The sequence below is a fragment of the Tachyglossus aculeatus genome, chromosome 4, assembly GCF_015852505.1.
Source record: "Tachyglossus aculeatus isolate mTacAcu1 chromosome 4, mTacAcu1.pri, whole genome shotgun sequence".
NCBI lineage: Eukaryota > Metazoa > Chordata > Mammalia > Monotremata > Tachyglossidae > Tachyglossus > Tachyglossus aculeatus.
The window spans coordinates 12,510,180-12,532,659 of record NC_052069.1 but is presented as its reverse complement, the minus strand read 5'-3'; the positions used below and the strand labels follow the sequence as shown (position 1 = coordinate 12,532,659).

Genomic DNA, 22,480 nt, shown 5'->3' with positions numbered 1-22,480 from the left:
TCCGTACCCAACGGTGGGCTCACAGTCTAGAAGGGGGAGACAGATAACAAAACAAAACATATTAACAAAATAAAATAAATACAAGTGAAATAAATAAATAGAGTAATAAATACATACAAACATATATACATATATACAGGTGCTGTGGGGAGGGGAAGGAGGTAAGGCGGGTGGGATGGGGAGAGGAAGGAGGGGGCTATCCTTGATGTCACTCTGTCAATCATATTTATTGAGCATTTACTGTGTGCAGAGCACTGTACTAAGCGCTTGGGAGAGCATAACAGACGCATTCCCTGTGAAACATTCCCTACCCATAATGAGCTGTTTTCAAGACTGGCCCCCGCTGGCTCCCAAGTGCTGCCCAACAGGTTGGTCTGTTTGCTTCCGGGTCATCCTAGCTGCCCTCTGCTCTGGCCCCTGCTAATCCCAAACTCCACTTCACTGTGTCTTTAAAGTGTTCATGCTGCCCTTCCAGCTGGCTTGCAATAAGATTACTAATTATATAATTATACTAATTATAGGATAATATATAAGTAATTATATAATTATATTATTATTGACACCTGTCCACATGTTTTGTTTTGCTACCTGTCTCCCCCTTCTAGACTGTGAGCCTGTTGTTACAGACGGTACGGACCGTCTCTATATGTTGCCAACTTGTATTTCCCAAGTGCTTAGTGGGAGAAGAGGAAATGAGGGCCTAGTCTGGGAAGGCCTCTTGGAGGAGATGTGCCTTCAATAAGGCTTTGATGGGAGGTAAAGCGGTTGTCTGTTGAATATATGTTGCTGATTTGTACTTTCCCAGTGCTTAGTACAGTGCTCTGCACACAGTAAGTGCTCAATAAATATGATTGATTGATTAGTACAGTGCTCTGTGCACAGTAAGTGCTCAATAAATACGATTGAGTGAATGCATGAATTATTATATATAAATATATAATACTAACTAATAATAATAATAAACGTGGTATTTGTTAAGGCCTTACTCTGTGCCTGGCACCACACTATCCACTGGGGTGGATACAAGCAAATTAGGCTGGACACAGCCCCTGTCCCATGTGGGGCTCACAGTCTCAATCTCCATTTTACGGATGAGGGAACTGAGGCAGAGAGAAGTGAAGTGACTTGCCCAAGGTCACACAGCAGACAAGTGGCGGAACTGGCATTAGAGCCCTTGACCTTCTGAGTCCCAGGCCTGTGCTCTAGCCACTATTTTGTACCCCACCCCAGCTAGGAGTAGCTGACTAGTTCTTCGCCTTTCCCCTGAGGCCTAGTGGAAAGAGCCTGGGCCTGGGTTCATTCAATCATTCAATCGTATTTATTGAGCGCTTACTGTGTGCAGAGCACTGTACTAAGCACTTGGAAAGTACAATTCGGTAACAGATAGAGACAATCCCTACACAACAACGGGCTCGCAGTCTAGAAGGGGGAGACAGACATCAAAATAAAACAAGTAGACAGATGTCAAGACCATCAGAATACATGGAATTATAGCTATAAAGACATCGTTACTAAAATAAATAGAGTAATAAATATGTACAAATAAAATAGAGTAATAAATATGTACATGCCCCAATGGATCCAGGTCTAACTACTTCCATGCTACTGTCCTATTGACGTACCCTGCCCACAACGGGCCCTCAGGTAATCCTGATGATGAAGACAATGATGAGGACAGTGCCAGCGATAATAATAATAGTAATATTGGTTTTTGTTAAGCACTTACTATGTGCCAAGCACTGCTGTAAGCGCTGGGGGAGATACAAGCTCATCCAATTGTCCCACATGGGGCTCACAGTCTTCATCCCCATTCTACAGCTGAGGGAACTGAGGCACAGAGAAGTGAAGCGACTTGCCCAAGGTCACACAGCTGACAAGTGTCAGAGCTGGGATTAGAACCCATGACCTCTGACTCCCGAGCCCGAGCTCTTTCCAATGAGCCACGCTGCTACATAGCTCACCCACTAGTGAGCGTGTGCTGAGAGCCTGCCCAACGGAAATATTAAATCTCCAATGTCCTGACCCACTATTTTCAAAGACACACTTTTTAGGTGTTACCTCTATTCAATCTTTAACTGAACTGAGTGACTGAATCGATCAATGGTATTTATTGACCGCTTGCCCAGCTCTCCCATTCACGTGCTGTGTGATCTTGGGCAAGTCATTTCACTTCCCTGTGCCTCGGTTCCCTCATCTGTAAAATGGAGATTAAGATTGTGATCCCATTACTCTATTAATTTTGTTAATGATGTGCATATAGCTGTAATTCTATTTGTTCTGACGGTTTTGACACCTGTCTACCTGTTTTGTTGTCTGTCTCCCCCTTCTAGACTGTGAGCCCGTTGTTGGATAGGGGCCATCTCTATATGTTGCTGACTTGTACTTCCCAAGCGCCTAGTACAGTGCTCTGCACACAGTAAGTGCTCAATAAATACAATTGAATGAATGAATGAATCCCACTTGGGACAGAGACTGTGTCCAACCCAATTTGCTTGTAACTACTCCAGCAGTTAGTACAGTGACTGGCACATAGTAAATGCTTAGCAAATGCCACAGTTATTAGTATTATTATTGTTATTATCATTCTCCGGGATCCCACCCAGCCCAACTGTTGCCATGGGCATTGCTTCCGGGTCAGAGGGCTGATTGCTCTTTCGGGCCCTTCCTGGGGGATCTTGCCCTCTTCTTTGATGCTGATTGAGAATATTCCAAGTGTGATACAGGTGAAAGTGTTCAGACAGCTGGAAGTGTCCAAATAATGAAATAACGGTGGGATTTGTAAAGTGCTTACTCCATGTGTCTCTAGCAGTGTGTCTAGCAGTGTACTAAGACCTGAGGTAGGTACCCAAAAGCAGATTGGACACCATCCCTGTCCCCACAGTGGCGCTTACAGTCTAAGAAGGAGAAAGAACAGGTATTTTATCCCCATTTTACAGATGAGGAAACTGAAGCACTGAGAATTCAGAGACTTGTTTGTGGTCTCACAGACAGCCAGTGATGGAGCTGGGAGTAGAACCCAAGTCATCTCCCTCCCAAGCCCGTGATCTTTCCATTAGGCTGTGCTGCTTCTTGTCAGTTGGGAGTAATAATAATAATAATAATGATGATGGCATTTGTTAAGTGCTTACTATGTGCAAAGCACTGTTCTAAGCGCTGGGGAGGATGTACGGGGATCAGATTGTCCCACATGGGGCTAACAGTCTTAATCCCCATTTTACAGCTGAGGTAACTGAGGCCCAGAGAAGTTAAGTCACTTGCCCAAAGTCACACAGCTGACAATTAGCGGAGCCGGGATTTGAACCTATGATCTCTGACTCCCAAGCCCGTGTTCTTTCTATTGAGCCACACTGCTTCTCTAGGTTCAAGAGTCTTGCAGCCATAGAGATGGTGAACACTACAACATCTCTTTAGTTTCAGCAGCTGCTCCCCAAATTCTGTCAAACTCAAAAAAAGCCATGCTATCTTTTTTCACTTCTATCTTTTATCTTTTAGTTTCGCTGTAGGTATCTTTGGTGTGTATTACTGTCTACCGAGCAGAATTTGGGAACTGCATTAAATCCCAGTTACTAAGAAAATTTTTGGTTTCTTATGGTTTCTTGGATGGGTATAGATTGGTGTACAACCTTGGTTTCCTTCAAGCAATTGTCAATCCAGAGGTGCATTGTGTGTGTGTGTGTGTGTGTGTGTGTGTGTGTGGTGTTTGTAAAAGCAGTTTGTCCTTTGTCCCAGGGAACGACTGCTCGCCTGAGTTCATCATCATCATCAATCGTATTTATTGAGCGCTTACTACGTGCAGAGCACTGTACTAAGCGCTTGGGAAGTACAAATTGGCAACACATAGAGACAGTCCCTACCCAACAGTGGGCTCACAGTCTAAAAGGGGGAGACAGAGAACAAAACCAAACATACCAACAAAATAAAATAAATAGGATAGATATATACAAGTAAAATAAATAAATAAATAAATAAATAGAGTAATAAATATGTACAACAATATATACATATATACAGGTGCTGTGGGGAAGGGAAGGAGGTAGGATGGGGGGATGGAGAGGGGGAAGAGGGGGAGAGGAAGGAGTTGCCTGTTTGCCTGTTATTACAATCACTCATCCTGTTCCGACTGGATTACTGCATCAGCCTCCTTTCTGATCTCCCAACCTCCTGTCTCTCTCCTCTTCAGTCTATACTTCACTGTGCTGCCCGGATTATCTTTCTACAGAAATGCTCTGGGCATGTCGCCCCCACCTCCTCAAAATCTCCAGTGGTTGCCTATCAACACTTGTATCAAGCAAAAACTCCTTACTATTGGCTTCAAAGCTCTCCATCACCTCTCCACCTCCTACCTCACCTCCCTTCCCTCCTTCTCCAGCCCAGCCCGCACACTCTGCTCCTCTGCCGCCGCTAACCTCCTCACTGGGCCTTGTTCTCACCTGTCCCCTCATCGACCCCTGGCCTGCGGCCCACCTCTGGCCTGGAATGCCCTCCCTCCTCACATCTGCCAAATTAGCTCACTTCCCCCCTTCAAAGCCCTACTGAGAACTCACCTTTCAGGAAGGAAGCCTTCCCAGATGGAGCCCCCCCTTTTCCTCTGCTCCTCCTCCCCTCCCCGTCACCCCTACTCCCTCCCTCTGCTCTACCCCCCCCCACCCCACAGCACTTGGGTATATTTGTACATATTTATTATTCTACTTATTTTATTAATGATGTATTAATGATAATAATGGTATTTGTTAAGTGCTTACTATGTGCCAGGTACTATTCTAAGCAGTGGGATAATTAAATCCATCAGGTCCGACCTCCCCAAAGTCTCTTCCCCCCTTTCTCCAACCCCCCGGCTCTCAACACTCTCTGCTACTCTCCCATCCTTCCCAGCGGTATCCTCAGAGGAACTCTCCTCCCTCCTCTCAAGTGCTACTCCGGCCACCTGTGCTTCTGACCCCATTCCCTCTCATCTTATGAAATCTCTCGCTCCATCCCTTCTCCCCTCCTTAACTTCCATCTTCAACCGCTCACTCTCCACTGGTTCCTTCCCCTCTGCCTTCAAACATGCCCATGTCTCTCCCATCCTAAAAAAACCCTCTCTTGACCCCACCTCACCTTCTAGTTATCATCCCATATCCCTCCTACCATTCCTTTCCAAACTCCTTGAACGAGTTGTCTACACGCGCTGCCTAGAATTCCTCAACACCAACTCTCTCCTCGACCCCCTCCAGTCTGGCTTCCGTCCCCTTCATTCCACGGAAACTGCGCTCTCAAAGGTCACCAATGACCTCCTGCTTGCCAAATCCAACGGCTCCTACTCTGTCCTAATCCTCCTCGACCTCTCAGCTGCCTTTGACACTGTGGACCACCCCCTTCTCCTCCACACGTTATCTGACCTTGGCTTCACAGACTCCGTCCTCTCCTGGTTCTCCTCTTATCTCTCCGGTCGTTCTTTCTCAGTCTCTTTTGCAGGCTCCTCCTCCCCCTCCCATCCTCTTACTGTGGGGGTTCCCCAAGGTTCAGTGCTTGGTCCCCTTCTGTTCTCAATATACACTCACTCCCTTGGTGACCTCATTGGCTCCCACGGCTTCAACTATCATCTCTACGCTGATGACACCCAGATCTACATCTCTGCCCCTGCTCTCTCCCCCTCCCTCCAGGCTCGCATCTCCTCCTGCCTTCAGGACATCTCCATCTGGATGTCCGCCCACCACCTAAAGCTCAACATATCGAAGACTGAGCTCCTTGTCTTCCCTCCCAAACCTTGTCCACTCCCTGACTTTCCCATCTCTGTTGACGGCACTACCATCCTTCCCGTCTCACAAGCCCGCAAACTTGGTGTCATCCTCGACTCTGCTCTCTCATTCACCCCTCACATCCAAGCCGTCACCAAAACCTGCCGGTCTCAGCTCCGCAACATTGCCAAGATCCGCCCTTTCCTCTCCATCCAAACTGCTACCCTGCTCATTCAAGCTCTCATCCTATCCCATCTGGACTACTGCACTAGCCTTCTCTCTGATCTCCCATCCTCGTGTCTCTCTCCACTTCAATCCATACTTCATGCTGCTGCCCGGATTATCTTTGTCCAGAAACGCTCTGGACATATTACTCCCCTCCTCAAAAACCTCCAATGGCTACCGATCAATCTGCGCATCAGGCAGAAACTCCTCACCCTGGGCTTCAAGGCTGTCCATCACCTCGCCCCCTCCTACCTCACCTCCCTTCTCTCCTTCTACTGCCCAGCCCGCACCCTCCGCTCCTCCACCACTAATCTCCTCACTGTACCTCGCTCTCACCTGTCCCGCCATCGACCCCCGGCCCACGTCATACCCCGGGCCTGGAATGCCCTCCCTCTGCCCATCCGCCAAGCTAGCTCTCTTCCTCCCTTCAAGGCCCTGCTGAGAGCTCACCTCCTCCAGGAGGCCTTCCCAGACTGAGCCCCTTCTTTCCTCTCCCCCTCGTCCCCCCCCTCCATCCCCCCCGTCTTACCTCCTTCCCTTCCCCACAGCACCTGTATATATGTATATATGGTTGTACATATTTATTACTCTATTTATTTATTTATTTATTTATTTTACTTGTACATTTCTATCCTACTTATTTTATTTTGTTGGTATGTTTGGTTCTGTTCTCTGTCTCCCCCTTTTAGACTGTGAGCCCACTGTTGGGTAGGGACTGTCTCTATGTGATGCCAATTTGTACTTCCCAAGCGCTTAGTACAGTGCTCTGCACATAGTAAGCGCTCAATAAATACGATTGATTGATTGATTGATTGATAGGTACAAGGTGATCAGGTTGTCCCACGTGGGGCTCACAGTCTCAATCCTCATTTTACAGATGAGGTAACTGAGGCACAGGAAAGTTAAGTGACTTGCCCAAGGTCACACAGCAGACAAGTGGGGGAGGCAGGATTATAACCCATGACCTCTGACACCCAAGCCCGTGCTCTTGCCACTAGGCCATATTCTATTTATTTATTTTGATGCTATTGATGCCTATCTACTCGATTTGTTTTGTTGTCTGTCTCCCTCCTTCTAGACTGTGAGTCCATTATTGGGTAGGGATTATCTCTATCTGTTGCCAAATTGTACTTTCCAAGCACTTAGTATAGTGCTGTACACACAGTAAGTGCTCAATAAATACAATTGAATGAATGAATGAGGCCCAGAAGCCAATCAATCAGTCAATCAATCAGTGGTTTTTAATGAGTGCTTACTATGAGCAGAGCACTGTATTAAGTTCCCCCTTCTAGACTGTGAGCCCGCTGTTGAGTAGGGACCGTCTCTATATGTTGCCAACTTGTACTTCCCAAGCGCTTAATACAGTGCTCTGCACACAATAAGCGCTCAATAAATACGATTGAATGAATGAATGAATGAACTACAATACAACAGAATTAGCAGATCTGTTCCCTCCCCTTAATGAATTTACAGTCTAGCGGGGGAGACAGATGTTAACATAAATAGATCATTTATAAGATATTATTTAAAGATATGTACATTACATGTGTAGACAACACAGAAGGGAGAGTGAATAAAGGGAGAATTAATCAGGGAAGGCCTCTAGGAAGAGATGTGACTTTAATAGTGCTTTGAAGGTGGGAAGCGTGGTGGTCTGGCCTATTTATTCAATCGTATTTATTGAGCACTTCCTGTGTGCAGAGCACTGTACTGAGCGCATATGTGGAGGGGGAGGGAGTTCTGGGCTAGGGGAAGGATGTGGAAAAGGGGTCAGCAGTGAGATAGAAGAGATCAGGACACATTGAGACTTCTAGACTGTGAGCCCGCTGTTGAGTAGGGACTGTCTCTATGTGTTGCCGACTTGTACTTCCCAAGCGCGTAGTACAGTGCTCTGCACACAGTAAGCGCTCAATAAATACAATTGCTTGATTGAGTAAACTGGTAGTAGAGGAGGGAAGTGTGCAGACTAGACCGTAGTAGGAGGGTAGTGAGGTGAGGTAGGATGGAGGAAACTGACTGAAGCTTTAAAGCCATCACAGGCCCACAGCACTTATGTACATATCTGAAATTTATTTATTTGTATTAATTTCTGTCTCCTCCCTCTAGACTATTAGCTCATTGTAGGCGGGGACTATGTCTGTTTGTTGTTGTATTATATTCATTCAGTCAGTCATATTTATTAAGCACCTACTGTGTGAGGAGCACTGTACTTAGTGCTTGGGAAAGTACAATACAACAATAAACAGTGACAATCCCTGCCCACAACGAGCTCACAGTCTATAAGGGGGGAAAAGGGCATCAGTACAAATAAGTAAAATTATTGATTTATACATAAGTGCTATGGGCCTGGGAAGGGTGGGGAACAGCAAAGGGAGCAAGACAGGGTGGCACAGAAGGGAATGGGAGATGAGGAAAAGTGAGGCTTAGTCTGGGAAGGCCTCTTGGAGGAGATGTGCCTTCAGTAAGGCTTTGAAGTAGAGGGAGAGTCATTGTCGGATTTTTTTTTTATGGTATTTGTTAAGTTCTTACTATGTGCGAAGCACTGTTCCAAGTGCTGGGGAAAATACAAGGTGATCAGATTGTCCCACGTGGGGCTCACAGTCTTAATCCCCATTTTATAGATGAGGTAACTGAGGCACAGAGAAGTTAAGTGACTTGCCCAAGGTCACACAGCTGACAAGTGGCGGAGCCGGGATTCGGACCCGTGACTTCTGTCTCCCAAGCCCGTGCTTTTTCTACTGAGCCACGGAGGGCATTCCAGGCTAGAGGCAAGATGTGGGCCAGGGGTTGGCAGCGAGACGGATGAGATGGAGGCACAGTGAGAAAGTTAGCACCAGAGAGGCGAAGTATGTGGACTGGGTTGCAGAAGGAGAGAAGCGAGGTGAGGTAGGAGAGGACAAGGTGATGGAGTGCTTCAAAGCCAATGGTGAGGAGTTTTTGATTGACATGGAGGGGCAACACTGGAGATTTTTGAGGAGAGGGGTGACATGTCCTGAATGTTTTTGTAGAAAGATGAATTGGGCAGTGGAGTGAGGTATGGATTGGAGTGGGGAAAGGCAGGAAGTTGGAAGGTCAGCAAGGAGGCTGATGCAGTAATCTACGTGGGATAGGATGAGTGATCGTATTAACTTGGTAGCAGTTTGGAGAGGAAAGGGCAGGTTTTAGTGATGTTGTGAAGGTGGGACCCACAGGATTTGGTGACAGATTGAGTTTGGGTAGTGAATGAGAGAGAGGAGTCAAGTAGTCAAGAGGAGCCCCCAGACTGAGCCCCCTTTTTCCTCTCCTCCTCCCCATCCCCCCCGCCCTACCTCCTTCCCCTCCCCACTGCACCTGTATATAGGTTTGTACAGATTTATTACTCTATTCATTTTACTTGTACAGATTTACTATTCTATTTATTTTGTTAATGATGTGCATCTAGCTTTATTTCTATTTATTCTGATGACTTGACACCTGTCCACATGTTTTGTTTTGTTGTCTGTCCCCCTTTTCTAGACTGTGATCCCGTTGTTGGGTAGGGACTGTCTCTCTATGTTGCCAACTTGTACTTCCCAAGCGCTTACTACAATGATCTGCACACAGCAAGTGCTCAATAAATATGATTGAATGAATGAATGAATGAATGAATGAAAGGAGCCAAAATTAAGGGTGAGATGGTAAGGTGATGGTGCCCTTTACAGTAATGGAAAAGTCCTGGAGAAGACAGGGTTTGGGTTGGAAGATAAGGAACTATGTTTTGGACATGTTAAGTTTGAGGTGACAGGAGGAAATACAAATAGAGTTGTTTGGAAGGCAGGAGGAGATGTGAGTCTGGAGAGAGGGAGAGAAATCAGGGGAGGAGATGCAGATTTGCGGATCATCTGCATAGAGATGGTAGTTAAAGCCATCGGAGCGAATGAGTTCTCCGAGGGACCGAGTGTAGATGGAGAATAGAAGGGGACCCGGAAATGAACCATGAGGGATCCCTAAAGTTAGGGGGTGGGAGGCAGAGGAGGAACCCATGAAGGAGACTGAGAATGAATGGCAGAGAGATAAGAAGAGAACTAGGAGAGGACAAAGTCAGTGAAGCCAAGCTTGGATAATGTTTCCAGGAGAAAGGAGTGGTCTAGACTGTCAAAGGTGGCTGAGAGGTCAAGGAAGTTCAGGATGGAGTAGAAGCTGTTGGATTTGGCAAGAAGGAGCTTATTGGTGACCTTTGACAGGGTGGTTTCTGTGGAATGAAGGGGATGGAAGCCACATTGGAAGGGGTCCAGGAGAGAATTGGAGGAGAGAAATTTGAGACAGTGGGTGTAGATGACTCGTTCAAGGACTTTGGAGAAGAATGGTCCCAAGCGCTTAGTACAGTGCTCTGCATACAATAAACACTCAATAAATATGATTGAATGAATGTATGAATGAATGAGAGGAGGAAGTTTACTGTGGAGGTGATCCAGGGTTGTGAGTAACTGGTACTTTTTTTTTTGTTTTGTTGTCTGTCTCCCCCTTCTAGACTGTGAGCCCGCTGTTGGGTAGGGACCGTCTCTATTTGTTGCCAACTTGTACTTCCCAAACGCTTAGTACAGTGCTCTGCATGCAGTAAGTGCTCAATAAATACGATGAATTTATGAAACGGTACGAGACCGGTGGAGGGACTGGGGAGCAAGGGGATTCAGTCCAGTGGAGAGGGTGGTATTGAGGGCTTTCGCTGCCAACCCCTGGCCCACGTCCTACCTCTGGCCTGGAATGCCCTCCCTCGTCAAATCCGCCAGATAATTCCTCTCCCCTCCCTTCAAAGCCTTACTGAAGGCACATCTCCTCCAAGAGGCCTTCCCAGACTAAGTCCCACTTTTCCTCATCTCCCACTCTCTTCCGCATTGCCCTGACTTGCTCCATGTGCTCTTCCCCCCTCTCCCTGCCCCACAGCACTTATGTGAGCCCGTTGTTGGGTAGGGACCGTCTCTACATGTTACCGACTTGTACTTCCCAAGCGCTTAGTACAGTGCTCTGCACACAGTAAGAGTGCTCAGTAAATACAACTGAAGGAATGAATTTATACATCTTTCATTTTATTTATTTATATTGATGACTGTTTACTTGTATTGATGTCAGTCTCCCACCCTCTAGACAGTGAGCTCATTGTGGGCAGGGATTGTCTCTCTTTATTGCTCTATTGTATTTTTCCCAAGCACTTAATCCAGTGCTTTGTACATAGTAAGCCCTTAGTAAATATGATTGAATGAATGAGGACGTTGATTTGTGTATCAGGAGAAGGTCATTTGGGTCTGGAGACCAAATGGAGAAGGATGACTGTAGAATGTTGGAGGGGGTCAAAAGACCAGATTTCTCTGTGGGGGGGAAAGGAAAGATTTGTGGGTGGTGGGTGGATGGGAAAGAGAGCAGGTGAGGAGGTTGTGGTCTGGTAGAGGAATTTCAGAATTGGTGAGGGAAGAGATTGAGCAGTCACTGGAGATTATAAAATCAAGTGTATGCCTAAATTGGTGAGCGTTTGAGGAGGGGTGGAGCAGGAGCTCATTGGAGTAGAGGAGGTGGACAGTAGATGGATCATTGGGGACATCCACATGGATATGGAAATCCCAAAGGATCAATGTCGGGATGGAGAATAGGATAATGATAATAATAATAATGATGGTTTTTATTAAGCGCTTACTATGTGCAAAGCACTGTTCTAGGCACTGGGGAGGTTACAAGGTGATCAGGTTGTCCCATGGGGGACTCACAGTCTTAATCCCCATTTTACAGATGGTGTAACTGAGGCATAGAGAAGTTAAGTGACTTGCCCAAAGTCACACAGCTGACAATTGGCGGAGCCGGGATTTGAACCCATGACTTCTGACTCCAAAACCCGTGCTCTTTTCACTGAGCCACGTCTGAGTAAAGGATCAAAGTGGTTCCCAAATTGGAAGTGGGGCCTGGGAGGTGATAGAAATTGGAGTGAGTGGTAAAGGCAGATGATTTGGACTTCAAAGGAAGGGAAAGAGAGGGATTAGGGAGGTGGGATGGTGCAAAAGCAACACAGGGAATGAGATGAAAGCTTAGTCCTCCCCCTTTCCCAGTGAGCCTGGGGAAGTGGGAGAAGCCCTCAGCAAAGCCCAAATTAGCATGTGATGAAGCTCTACAGAAGAGCAGACCAGAACCTGGAGAAGCCGAGTGGATCCCTGGAAAGAGCCGAGGATTGGGAGTCAGAATGACCTGGGTTCTAATCCCAACTCGTTCAGACCATCCAATGGTTGCCCATCCATCTCTACATCAGAGACCAACTCTTTATCATTGGCTATGAGACACTCAATCATCTCTCTTCCTCCTGCCTTTCCTCACTCACCTCCCACTTACAAACCAGTCTGCACACTTCACTCCTCTAATACGGATCCTATGAATCTCTAATAATAATAATAATTATTATTACTATAATGATGGTATTAAGAGCTAGCTATGTGTCGGGCACCAGTCTAAGCACTGGGGTGGGGTGGATACAAGGAAATCGAGTAGGATGACACATTACATATCCCACGTGGCGCTCATAGACTCAATCCCCATTTTACAGATGAGGTAAATGAGGCCCAAAAAGGGAAGTGACTTGGCCAAGGTCACACAGCAAACAAGTGGTGGAGCTGGGATTAAAGCCCAGGTCCTCCTGATTCCTAGGCCTGGGCTCTATCCACTATGCCATGCTCCTTCTCTGCCCATTGGGCATCTGAATTTCACCCCACCCTCAACCCCACAGCACTTGTGTACATATCTATAAATTATTTATTTTTATTAATGTGCCTCGCTCTCTGTAAACCATAAGGGTAGGGAATATGTCTACCAACTCTGTTGTTTTGTCTTCTCCCAAGCACTTAGCACAGTATTCCGCACTAAGTAAGCATTCAGTAAATACCACTGATAGATGGATTAATGGTACCTTCCTTAGCAGTTTTGTTGTTCATTGTACACAATGCTTCAGGGTAAAAAGCCCTTGAAGGATGTCATGTTCCTATAGGGAACGGTCCATTTTTCCGTCTTCCATCCTCTTGAGGTATCTACAGGTGTTCTACACCTTTGTCCTCTGATTTTTGTCCTAGGGCAAGGAGAGGGTCTACAGTCCGAGGTTCAGGTGCAATTAACCGGGACTGCTGTGTCAACAAGATTATCACCTGCCTACTGCTAATTGGCTGTTAATCATTTATCACTTATCGGAAGCCCCTATCAGAGGGCCTGTTCAATAATTAATTTTCTCTTCTTTCTCTGTTTCCAGGGTTAACCCATGATTAGACCAGCAGCTGCTTAATATCTGGGATTTACCCTAATTGTTCTTTATACTTGGACCCAAGGGGAAGAGCCAGAACAAGCCGTAAGTAACATCCATGGATTTCCTCTTCTTTTCTGGAGTTTTTCATGACCACTTTCTTAATGATAAGTGATCTGTGGATGTTTTTTTCCCTCCACATGATTACTCTGCATTTCCAAGTAGAGTGAACTCTAGTGATGATTTCCAGAGGCAGTAAATGAAATTCAACCCTGTTTGGGAATTCTGCCTTACATTTCCAGTTCCCAACTCTGCAGCATTGATATCAATCTTCTAAATTCAAGATTGTAAAATGATGGGAAACCTTTTTCAGTAGGAGTAATGAGGTTTAGGACAGGAAACCGGAATCTGAAAACCTGGTTCTCTCAGGCTCTCAGTCACCCTGAGACTTTCAGCAAATGATGCTGAGAACCAGAATCCTCATCCCCAGGGGTGGGGGAAACTGATGAAGGAATTTGCATGTAATAAGCCCCTGTCTGTGCCAGGGTGGGACTTCAAAATCAACAGCTGTCCCAGTGAGAATCTGCATTTTGGGAACTAAGTCTGCCCTCTGTGCCAGTGGGTGATAAATGCCCGGCTGAGTGGAGCGGACATTTTGGGGAGTTCCTGACTCGAGGCTGTAAAATCATCATTTCCTGTTGATGGACAGCTGGGTCTAGGGGACCACAATTTTTCCCGACTGTCAAATGGCCAGACAGCCAGGATGTGGACAAAAATGATTCTCCCCTTCATGCAAAATCATTGGTGGAAGTGAGCATGGTGCGGAAGGTGGTCTCAGGGTAGCTTCCCCCCAATATGTAGTCAAGAGAAGCTAGTGCCTTCCAACTTTGCCATTCTGCCAAAGAGAAAATTAAAGCATTCAATCAATCACCTAGCCCATTCCTACATCCCCTCATTACTCTCCTACTCCAACCCAGCCCACCAACTTTGCTCCTCTAATGCAACCTTCTCACTGCACCTCGATCTCATCCAACTCACAGCCGACCTCTCAACCACGTTCTGCCTCTGGCCTGGAATGCCCTCCCTCCTCATATCTGACAGACAATGACCCTCCCCTCCTTAAAGCCTTATTGAAGGCCCATCTCCTTCAAGGGGCCTTCCTCCACTAAGCCCTCCTTTCCTCTTCTCCCACTCCCTTTTGCGTTGCCCTGACTTGATCCCTTCATCCCCTCTGTCCCCAGCCCCACAGCACTTTTGTACATATCTGTAATTTATTTTATTTATATTAATGTCTTTCTCCCCTTCTAGACTGTAAGCTCACTGAGGGCTGGGAATGTGTATGTTATATTGTTATGTAGTACTCTCCCAAGCACTTAGTACAGTTTTCTTCACACAGTAAGTGCTCAGTAAACACGATTGGCTGACTGACTGACAGAGATTGAGATCTGCAGACCCAGATACTCTGTAAACTACCTTCAAGGGTCATTTAAAAATGATCAAAAGAAACTTGTTGCCTGCACAGTGGCTCTGTCTCTCCTCCTGGACCTTCCAATCTGATTTTTCTTGGATGCCTCCAAGACTTCAGAAAGCTGAGGAAAGCATTTCAGGAAGCGGAAAAAACAATGAAACGCATTAGGAGAACACAAGTTTCGCTTTGGGACCTCATCACCCGTTATCAAGACTGACCGGATCTTTCTGGTGTTTCTATTTTCACAGTATATTCACAAAAAAGGACTCCTCGATTTAATGAAATGCTCCCCCCCCCCCCCCCACCACCACACACACACTTAGGGAAAAATGAAAAGAATCCCAGAATAAATTCCAAGCTATCCACAAGCAGCACTTCTCCAGGATTGCTTCAAGGAAGTGCCCAGGGGCAGTCCTTGCCCCTTTGGTTTTCAGGTCAAACTGCTAAGCATTTAGATCATGAGGAAATGTAACTTTCACCCAGGGTGTCCTTTCTGGATCCCATCCACCCCACCCTTCTTTTTTCTTTTTTTTAATGGTTTTTGTTAAGCACTTACTATGTGCCTGGTACTATACTAAGTACTGGGGTAGATACCAGCTCATCAGATTGGACACAGATCATTTAATTCTATTTGTTCTGACGATTTTTACACCTGTCTACATGTTTTGTTTTGTTGTCTGTCTCCCCCTTCTAGACTGTGAGCCCGTTGTTAGGTAGGGTCTGTCTCTATATGTTGTTGACTTGTACTTCCCAGGCGCTTAGTACAGTGTTCTGCCCAGAATAAGTGCTCAATAAATACGACTGAATGAATAAATGTTTCCATCTCTTGTTATGTGTCTTGTTTATCAGTTTTTTGGGTCTGGTCCTGTCCTTCGTGCCTATGTTTCTTGGTTGATCTTGTCTTTGTCATGTCTTAATTAGTGTCAGCTCCTCGAAGCTAAAGATGACATTGTGTTTCTCCTCTATAACTTTCTGCAAATACTTTTCATAGTGCTCTGAGTGTAGTGGTGATGGTAGTAGTGGTGGTAGTAGAAGTAATAGTAGTAGCTTTTATTGAGTGCCCACTTTTAGACTGTGAGCCCACTGTTGGGTAGGGACTGTCTCTATATGTTGCCAACTTGTACTTTCCAAGCGCTTAGTACAGTGCTCTGCACACAGTAAGCGCTCAATAAATACGATTGATTGATTGATTGGGTGCTTATGAAGTAAAGGATAAAGAGGTGACACATTCCCTGCCCTCAGGGAACTTCCAATCAATCAATCAGTCATGTTTATTGAATACTTAATGTGTGCAGAGCAATCAATCAATTTATTGAGTGCTTACTGTGTGTGGAGCACTGTGCTAATCCCTTGGTAGAGAACTATATAACAGAGTTGGTAGACACATTCCATGTCCATAAAGAGCTTACAGTCTGGGGGGAGACCGACATTAATATAATTGCATAAATTACGAAGATTTACATAAGTATTGTAGGGGTGAGGGACAGGTGAATAAAGGGTGTAAATCCAAATGCAAATCCACGCAGATGGGAGTAGGAGAAGAGGAAATGAAGGCTTAGTCTGTGAAGGCCTCTCAAAGGTATTGGCCAGAGGAGAGAAATGACATCAATTACCATCAGCATCAGCAACCATGAGGTGGAGAGCTTTGTACTCTGTGTTTGCTATTGATAGTTTGCTTTAAAAGCATGGCCCCTGAGTCTCCCATTGAGATCAGAAAAGTGCTTACTGTTGTCGATAACAGCCTCCTGTCAGCAAGGCAGACGGGTTTCTGTAAGAGAACACCCCTCTTGCCACCTCAAAAAAGGCAAAGAACCCATGTTCATTCATTCATTCATTCATTCATTCATTCAATCGTATTTATTGAGCGCTTACTGTGTGCAGAGCACTGTACTAAGTGCTTGGGAAGTACAAGTTGGCAACATATAGAGATGGTCCCTACCCAACAGCGGGCTCACAGTCTTAGAAGGGGGAGACAGACAACAAAAAAAACATATTAACAATAAATATGAATATATTTATTCATATAAACAAGAATAAATATGTACAAGTAAAATAAATAGAGTAATAAATACGTACAAACATATATACAGGTGCTGTGGGGAGGGGAAGGAGGTAGGGTGGGGGGGATGGGGAGGAGGAGAGGAAAAAGAGGGCTCAGTCTGGGAAGGCCTCCTGGAGGAGGTGAGCTCTCAGTAGGGCTTTGAAGGGAGGAAGAGAACTAGTTTGGCGGATGTGTGGAGGGAGGGCATTCCAGGGAGAGGTAGGATGTGGGCCAGGGGTCGACGGCGGCAGGACAGGTGAGAACAAGGCACAGTGAGGAGATTAACAGCGGCAGAGGAGTGGAGGGTGCGGGCTGGGCTGGTGAAGGAGAAGGAGAGAAGGGAGGTGAGGTAGGAGGGGCGAGGTGATGGACAGCCTTGAAGCCGAGAGTGAGGAGTTTTTGCTTGATTCGAAAGTTGACGGAAACCACTGGAGATTTTTGAGAAGGGGAGTGACATGCTCAGAGCGTTTCTGCACAAAGATAATCTGGGCAGCAGTGTGAATAGACTGAAGTGGGGAGAGACAGGAGAATGGGAGATTAGAAAGGATGCCAAAGCAGTAAATCCAGTCGGGGTAGGATGAGAGATTGAACCAATCCAAGAACGTGACGATGCGGTGAGAAGGCCACAACAGCGCAGTTTTCTGACTTGCCTTTACCCTGGTGTTCAGACCAGTGGACTCCAGCCCGCAGAGCCAAGACTATTCTCAGTCAGTCATACTTACTGAGTGCTTACTTTGTGCAGAGCACTGTACTAAGCACTTGGGAGAGTGCAATGCATTGTCTCCTGGACACTCCTTTTCTACCCTTCAACATTCCTCATTCCTCCCGTCATCCTGCCTTGAAAGTGGACACCCTCCCCTCTGAGGGCCACCTGGGTGGTCGGAGGAGTTGCCGAGGTGCCTGCATATTTCAGGGCATCCCCTTCTGGGAAATCTGGGCAGGTCTTGCCAAAAGGTCATAGTCAGCACATAGAAGCAGCGTGGCTCAGTGGCAAGCGCCTGGGCTTGGGGGGTCAAAGGTCATAGGTTCTAATCCTGGCTCTGCCACTTGTCAGCTGTGTGACCTGGGGCAAGTCACTTAACTTTTCTGTGCCTCAGTTACCTCACCTGTAAAATGGAGATTAAGACTGTGAACCCCACATGGGACAACATAATAACCTTGTGTCTCCCCCAGTGCTTAGAACAATGTTTAGTACACAGTAAGCGCTTAACAAATACCATCATTATTCTTATTATTAGTCAGGTCTGCTTGTGAGTCCTTCCTGGGCACATCACTGGGGGAATTTTTCCTGGCCCCTTTAATGTAGCCAACATTTCATAGCTTTCCTTCTCTTCCTCCCTTGAAAGCCCTGCTGAGAGCCTTCCTCCTCCAGAAGGCCTTCCCAGAGTGAGCCTCCCTTTTTCCCTCTGCTCCTCTTCCCCTCCCCATCACCTCCCTCCCTCTGCCCTACCCCCTTTCATTCATTCATTCATTCATTCATTCATTTAATCGTATTTATTGAGCGCTTACTGTGTGCAGAGCACTGTACTAAGCGCTTGGGAAGTACAAGTTGGCAACATATAGAGATGGTCCCTACCCAACAATGGGCTCACAGTCTAGAAGGGGGAGACAGAGAACAAAACAAAACATATTAACAAAATAAAATAAATAGAATAGATATGTACAAATAAAATAAATAAATAGAGTAATAAATACTTACAAACATATATACATATATACAGGTAGGAGGGGTGAGGTGATGGAGAGCCTTGAAGATGAGAGTGAGGAGTTTTTGCTTGATTCGAAGGTTGATAGGCAACCACTGGAGATTTTCCCTCCCCACAGCACTTGTTTATATTTCTACATATTTATTACTCTATTTTTAATGATTTGTATATAGCTACAATTCTATTTATTCTGATGGTATTGATACCTGTCTAGTTGTTTTTTTTTTGTTGTCTGCCCCTTCTAGACTGTGAGTTTGTTGTTGAGTAGGGACCGTCTCTATATGTTGCTGACTTGTACTTCCCAAGCACTTAGTACAGTGCACTGCATACAGTAAGCACTCGATAAATACAAATACATACAAATGAATGAATGAGTGAATCTGTACACTGTTGTAGCCTTATTGTCCCTTGTACCTTCCCTGCTCCTTTTCAGTCGTATTTACCGATCTCTTACGATGTGCAGGACACAGTACTGAGCGCTTGACAGAGTACTCTCGTGTGACTCCTGGTATTCCTGCTTTTTTACAGGAATTGTCATCCCCAACCCATTCTCCTGCTACTCCCTCTCTTCCTTACACCTACAATTTGAGTCCCCCAGTATCGGCCCTTAAGACCCCCTCCACCTCAATGCCTAGCCTCCAGAACAGTTACATACAGACCCCTCTTACCCCCAGATCACTTCAGTGGGGAGGGGAGACAGGATGTCAATAAGTTGGCCTTGGTGACCTCCACAGTAGGGTTGAGAGGTTGGCCGCAGCTAGCAAAGAGTGTAGCTTGTCTGCTGTGTGACCCTGGGCAAGTCACTTAACTTCTCTGTGTCTCAGTTACCTCATTTGTAAAATGGGGATTAAAACGGTGAGCCCCATGTGGGACAACCTGATTATCCTGTATCTACCCCAGCACTTAGAACAGTGTTTGGCACGTAATAAGAGCTTAACAAATACCATGATTATTATTCCCCTCTGTGAAACTGCACAGTAGTGGAATTGCTCCGCTAGTCTGTAAGCTCCTCGAGAGCAGGGATCATATACTAAATGCTTAGAACAGTGCTCTGCACAGAGGAAACACTCAGTAAATGCCATTGATTGATTGGGCTGGAGACTTACCGATTATCAATAATAATGATAATGGTATTTGTTAATACCATTAATATGGGAAGCAGTGTGGCCTTGTGGAAAGAGTACGGGTTTGGGAGTCACAGGATGTGGGTTCTAATCCCTGCTCCAGCACTTGGCTGCTGTGTGACCTTGGGCAATCTGCTTAACTGCCCTCTGCCTCAGTTACCTCATCTGTAGAATGGGGATTAAGACTGTGAGCCCCATGTAGTACAATCTGATGATCTTGTATCTACCTCAGCGTTTAGAACAATGGTTGGCACATAGTAAGTGCTTAACACATACCTTTCTTTCTTTCTTTCTTTCTTTCTTTCTTTCTTTCTTTCTTTCTTTCTTTCTTTCTTTCTCTCTCCCTCCCTCCCTCCCTCCCTTCCTTCCTTCCTTCCTTCCTTCCTTCCTTCCTTCCTTCCTTCCTTCCTCCCTCCCTCCCTCTCTTCCTCCCTTCCTTCCTTCCTTTCTCTCTTTCTTTCTCTCTTTCTTTCTCTTTCTTTCTTTCTTTCTTTCTTTCTTTCTTTCTTTCTTCCTTTCTTTCTTGTTAAGCACTTACAATTTGTCAAGCACTGTACTAAGCACTGGGATGGATACAAGCAACAAATCGGGTTGGACACAGTCCCTATCTCTCATGGGGTTCACAATCGTAATCCCCATTTCACAAATGAGGTAACTGAGGCCCAGAGAAGTGAAGGAACTTGCCTAAGACCACACAGCAGACAAGTGGTGGATCCCGGATTAGAGCCCAGGACCATTTGACTCCCAGGCCTGTGCTCCATCCTCTAGGTCATGCTGCTTCAGTATGGCTCAGTGGAAAGAGCCCGGGCTTTGGAGTCAGAGGTCATGGGTTCAAATCCCGGCTCCATCACTTGTCAGCTGTGTGACTTTGGGCCAGTCACTTCACTTCTCTGGGCCTCAGTTACCTCATCTGGAAAATGGGGACTAAGTCTGTGAGCTCCACGTGGGACAACTTGATTACCTTGTATCCTCCCCAGTGCTTAGAGCAGTGCTTTGCATATAGTAAGTGCTTAATAAATGCCATTATTATTATTATTATTATTATTATTATTATTATTATTATTATTATTATTGTATATGGACAGCTCCTCTTCCCCATCTAGCCTCTCCTCCAGTCTGGTCTGTACTCTTTCTGAAACACTTGGATGTCAGCTTTTCATTTTGAGCTTGGGGGTCATGGGGGAAGTGGATCAAGGGGACTGGGGGCAGTGGAGAAGCAGCATGGCCCTAGTAGAAACACGGGCCTGAGCATCAGAAGCTTCTGGGTTCTAGTCCCAGCTCCGCCACTTGTCTGCTGTGTGACCTTGGGCAAGTCATTTCACTTCTCTGGGCCTCGGTCAACTCATCTGTAAAATGAGGATTAAGGCTGTGAGCCCCATGTGGGACATGGACTGTGTCCAAACTGATTGTATGTACCCCAGCACTTAGAACAGTGCCTGGAACATAGTAAGCACTTAACAAATACCACAATAATTATTATCATTATTGTTGTTATTATTATCATTATTACATTCAGGACTACCCGAGGAGGCCCAAACCTTCAGTGGGATGACCTTCTTCACAGATGTTGCCAACTTGTACTTCCCAAGTGCTTAGTACAGTGCTCTGCACACAGTAAGTGCTCAATAAATACGATTGAATGAATGAACAGATCTACCTCTGGCCAGCTTCCACTCAGCAACTAATTGTGATGTTTGCTCATTCATTCATTCTTTCAGTCAGTCAGTCATATTTATTGAGTGCTTACTGTATGCAGAGCACTGTTCACTGCTTATTATGTGCCAAGTACTACACTAAGTGCTAGGATGCATGATCAGATCAGACACAATCTTATCCCACACTGGACTAGCATTATTATTATTACATTATAGACTATATTATTATATTATAGATTATATTATTATATTATAGATTATATTATTATATTATATATTGTATTATTACAATTTAGATTATAATATTATATTATAGATTATACTATTATATTATATTATATTATATTAGAAAAGCAGCATGGCTCAGTTGAAAGAGTCAACAGGAGTCAGAGGTCATGGGTTCAAACCCCAGCTCCACCAATTGTCAGCTGTGTGACTTTGGGCAAGTCACTTCATTTATCTGGCCTCAGTCACCTCATCTGTAAAATGGGGATTAAGACTGTGAGCCCCCCATGGGACAACCTGATCACCTTGTAACCTCCCCAGTGCTTAGAACAGTGCTTTGCACATAGTAAGTGCTTAATAAATGCCATTATTATTATTATTACTATAATTTAGCAAATACCGATAAAAAAGTCACAACTTCTCTGGGTCTCAGTTTCCTCATCTATGAAATAGAGAATAAGTATTTAATCCCTATTTTATAGTTGAGGAAACCAAAGTCCAAAGAAATTGTGACTTTTTTTAAAGATGATATTTGTTTAGCACATACTATGTGTCAAGCACCATTCTAAGTGCTGGGGTAGATGCACGTTCATCAGGCAGAATACAGTCCTTGTCCCACATGGGGTTCACAGACTACATAGGAGGGAGAAGAGGTATTGAATCCCCACTTTGCAGTTGAGGAAACTGAGGCACAGAGTAGTAAATGGCTTGCCCTAAGTCACACTGCAGACAAGTGTTAGAGCCGAGATTTGAACCCAGGTCCTTCTGACTCCCGGCCCCATGCTCTAGCCATTTGGCCATGCTGCTTTCCCGACTTCCCTGATTTGCCCAAAGTCACATAGCAGGCATATGGCAGAGCCGGAATTAGAACCCAGGTCCTCCAACTCCTCATCCAGTGCTCTCTCCACAAGGCCCCATTGCTTCTCTAAGGCCTCTAGCTCAGGCTGTTAGACAAGAGGCACCTTGCTCAAATATCTACAAGGAGAAGCCTTGGCTGCCTTTCCCGAAACCAAACATTCCAAAGGCATAAAAAAGATGCGGAATCTGGCCGGAATCCGAAAGGGAACTCTTCCTTAGTGCCTTAAATAACTCTA

The 22,480-nt window shown here is 45.5% G+C and overlaps 1 protein-coding gene across 2 annotated transcripts in view; it reads left to right on the top strand.

The window, feature by feature from the left end:
- SLC2A9 (solute carrier family 2 member 9) overlaps positions 1-22,480 on the top strand; it is a 352,960-nt gene that overhangs the window by 79,406 nt on the left and 251,074 nt on the right. For both annotated transcript variants that reach the window (XM_038745103.1, XM_038745104.1), the window contains one exon: positions 13,177-13,272. The gene's annotated coding sequence lies outside the window, so the exon portion shown is untranslated. The remainder of the gene's footprint in view (positions 1-13,176; positions 13,273-22,480) is intronic.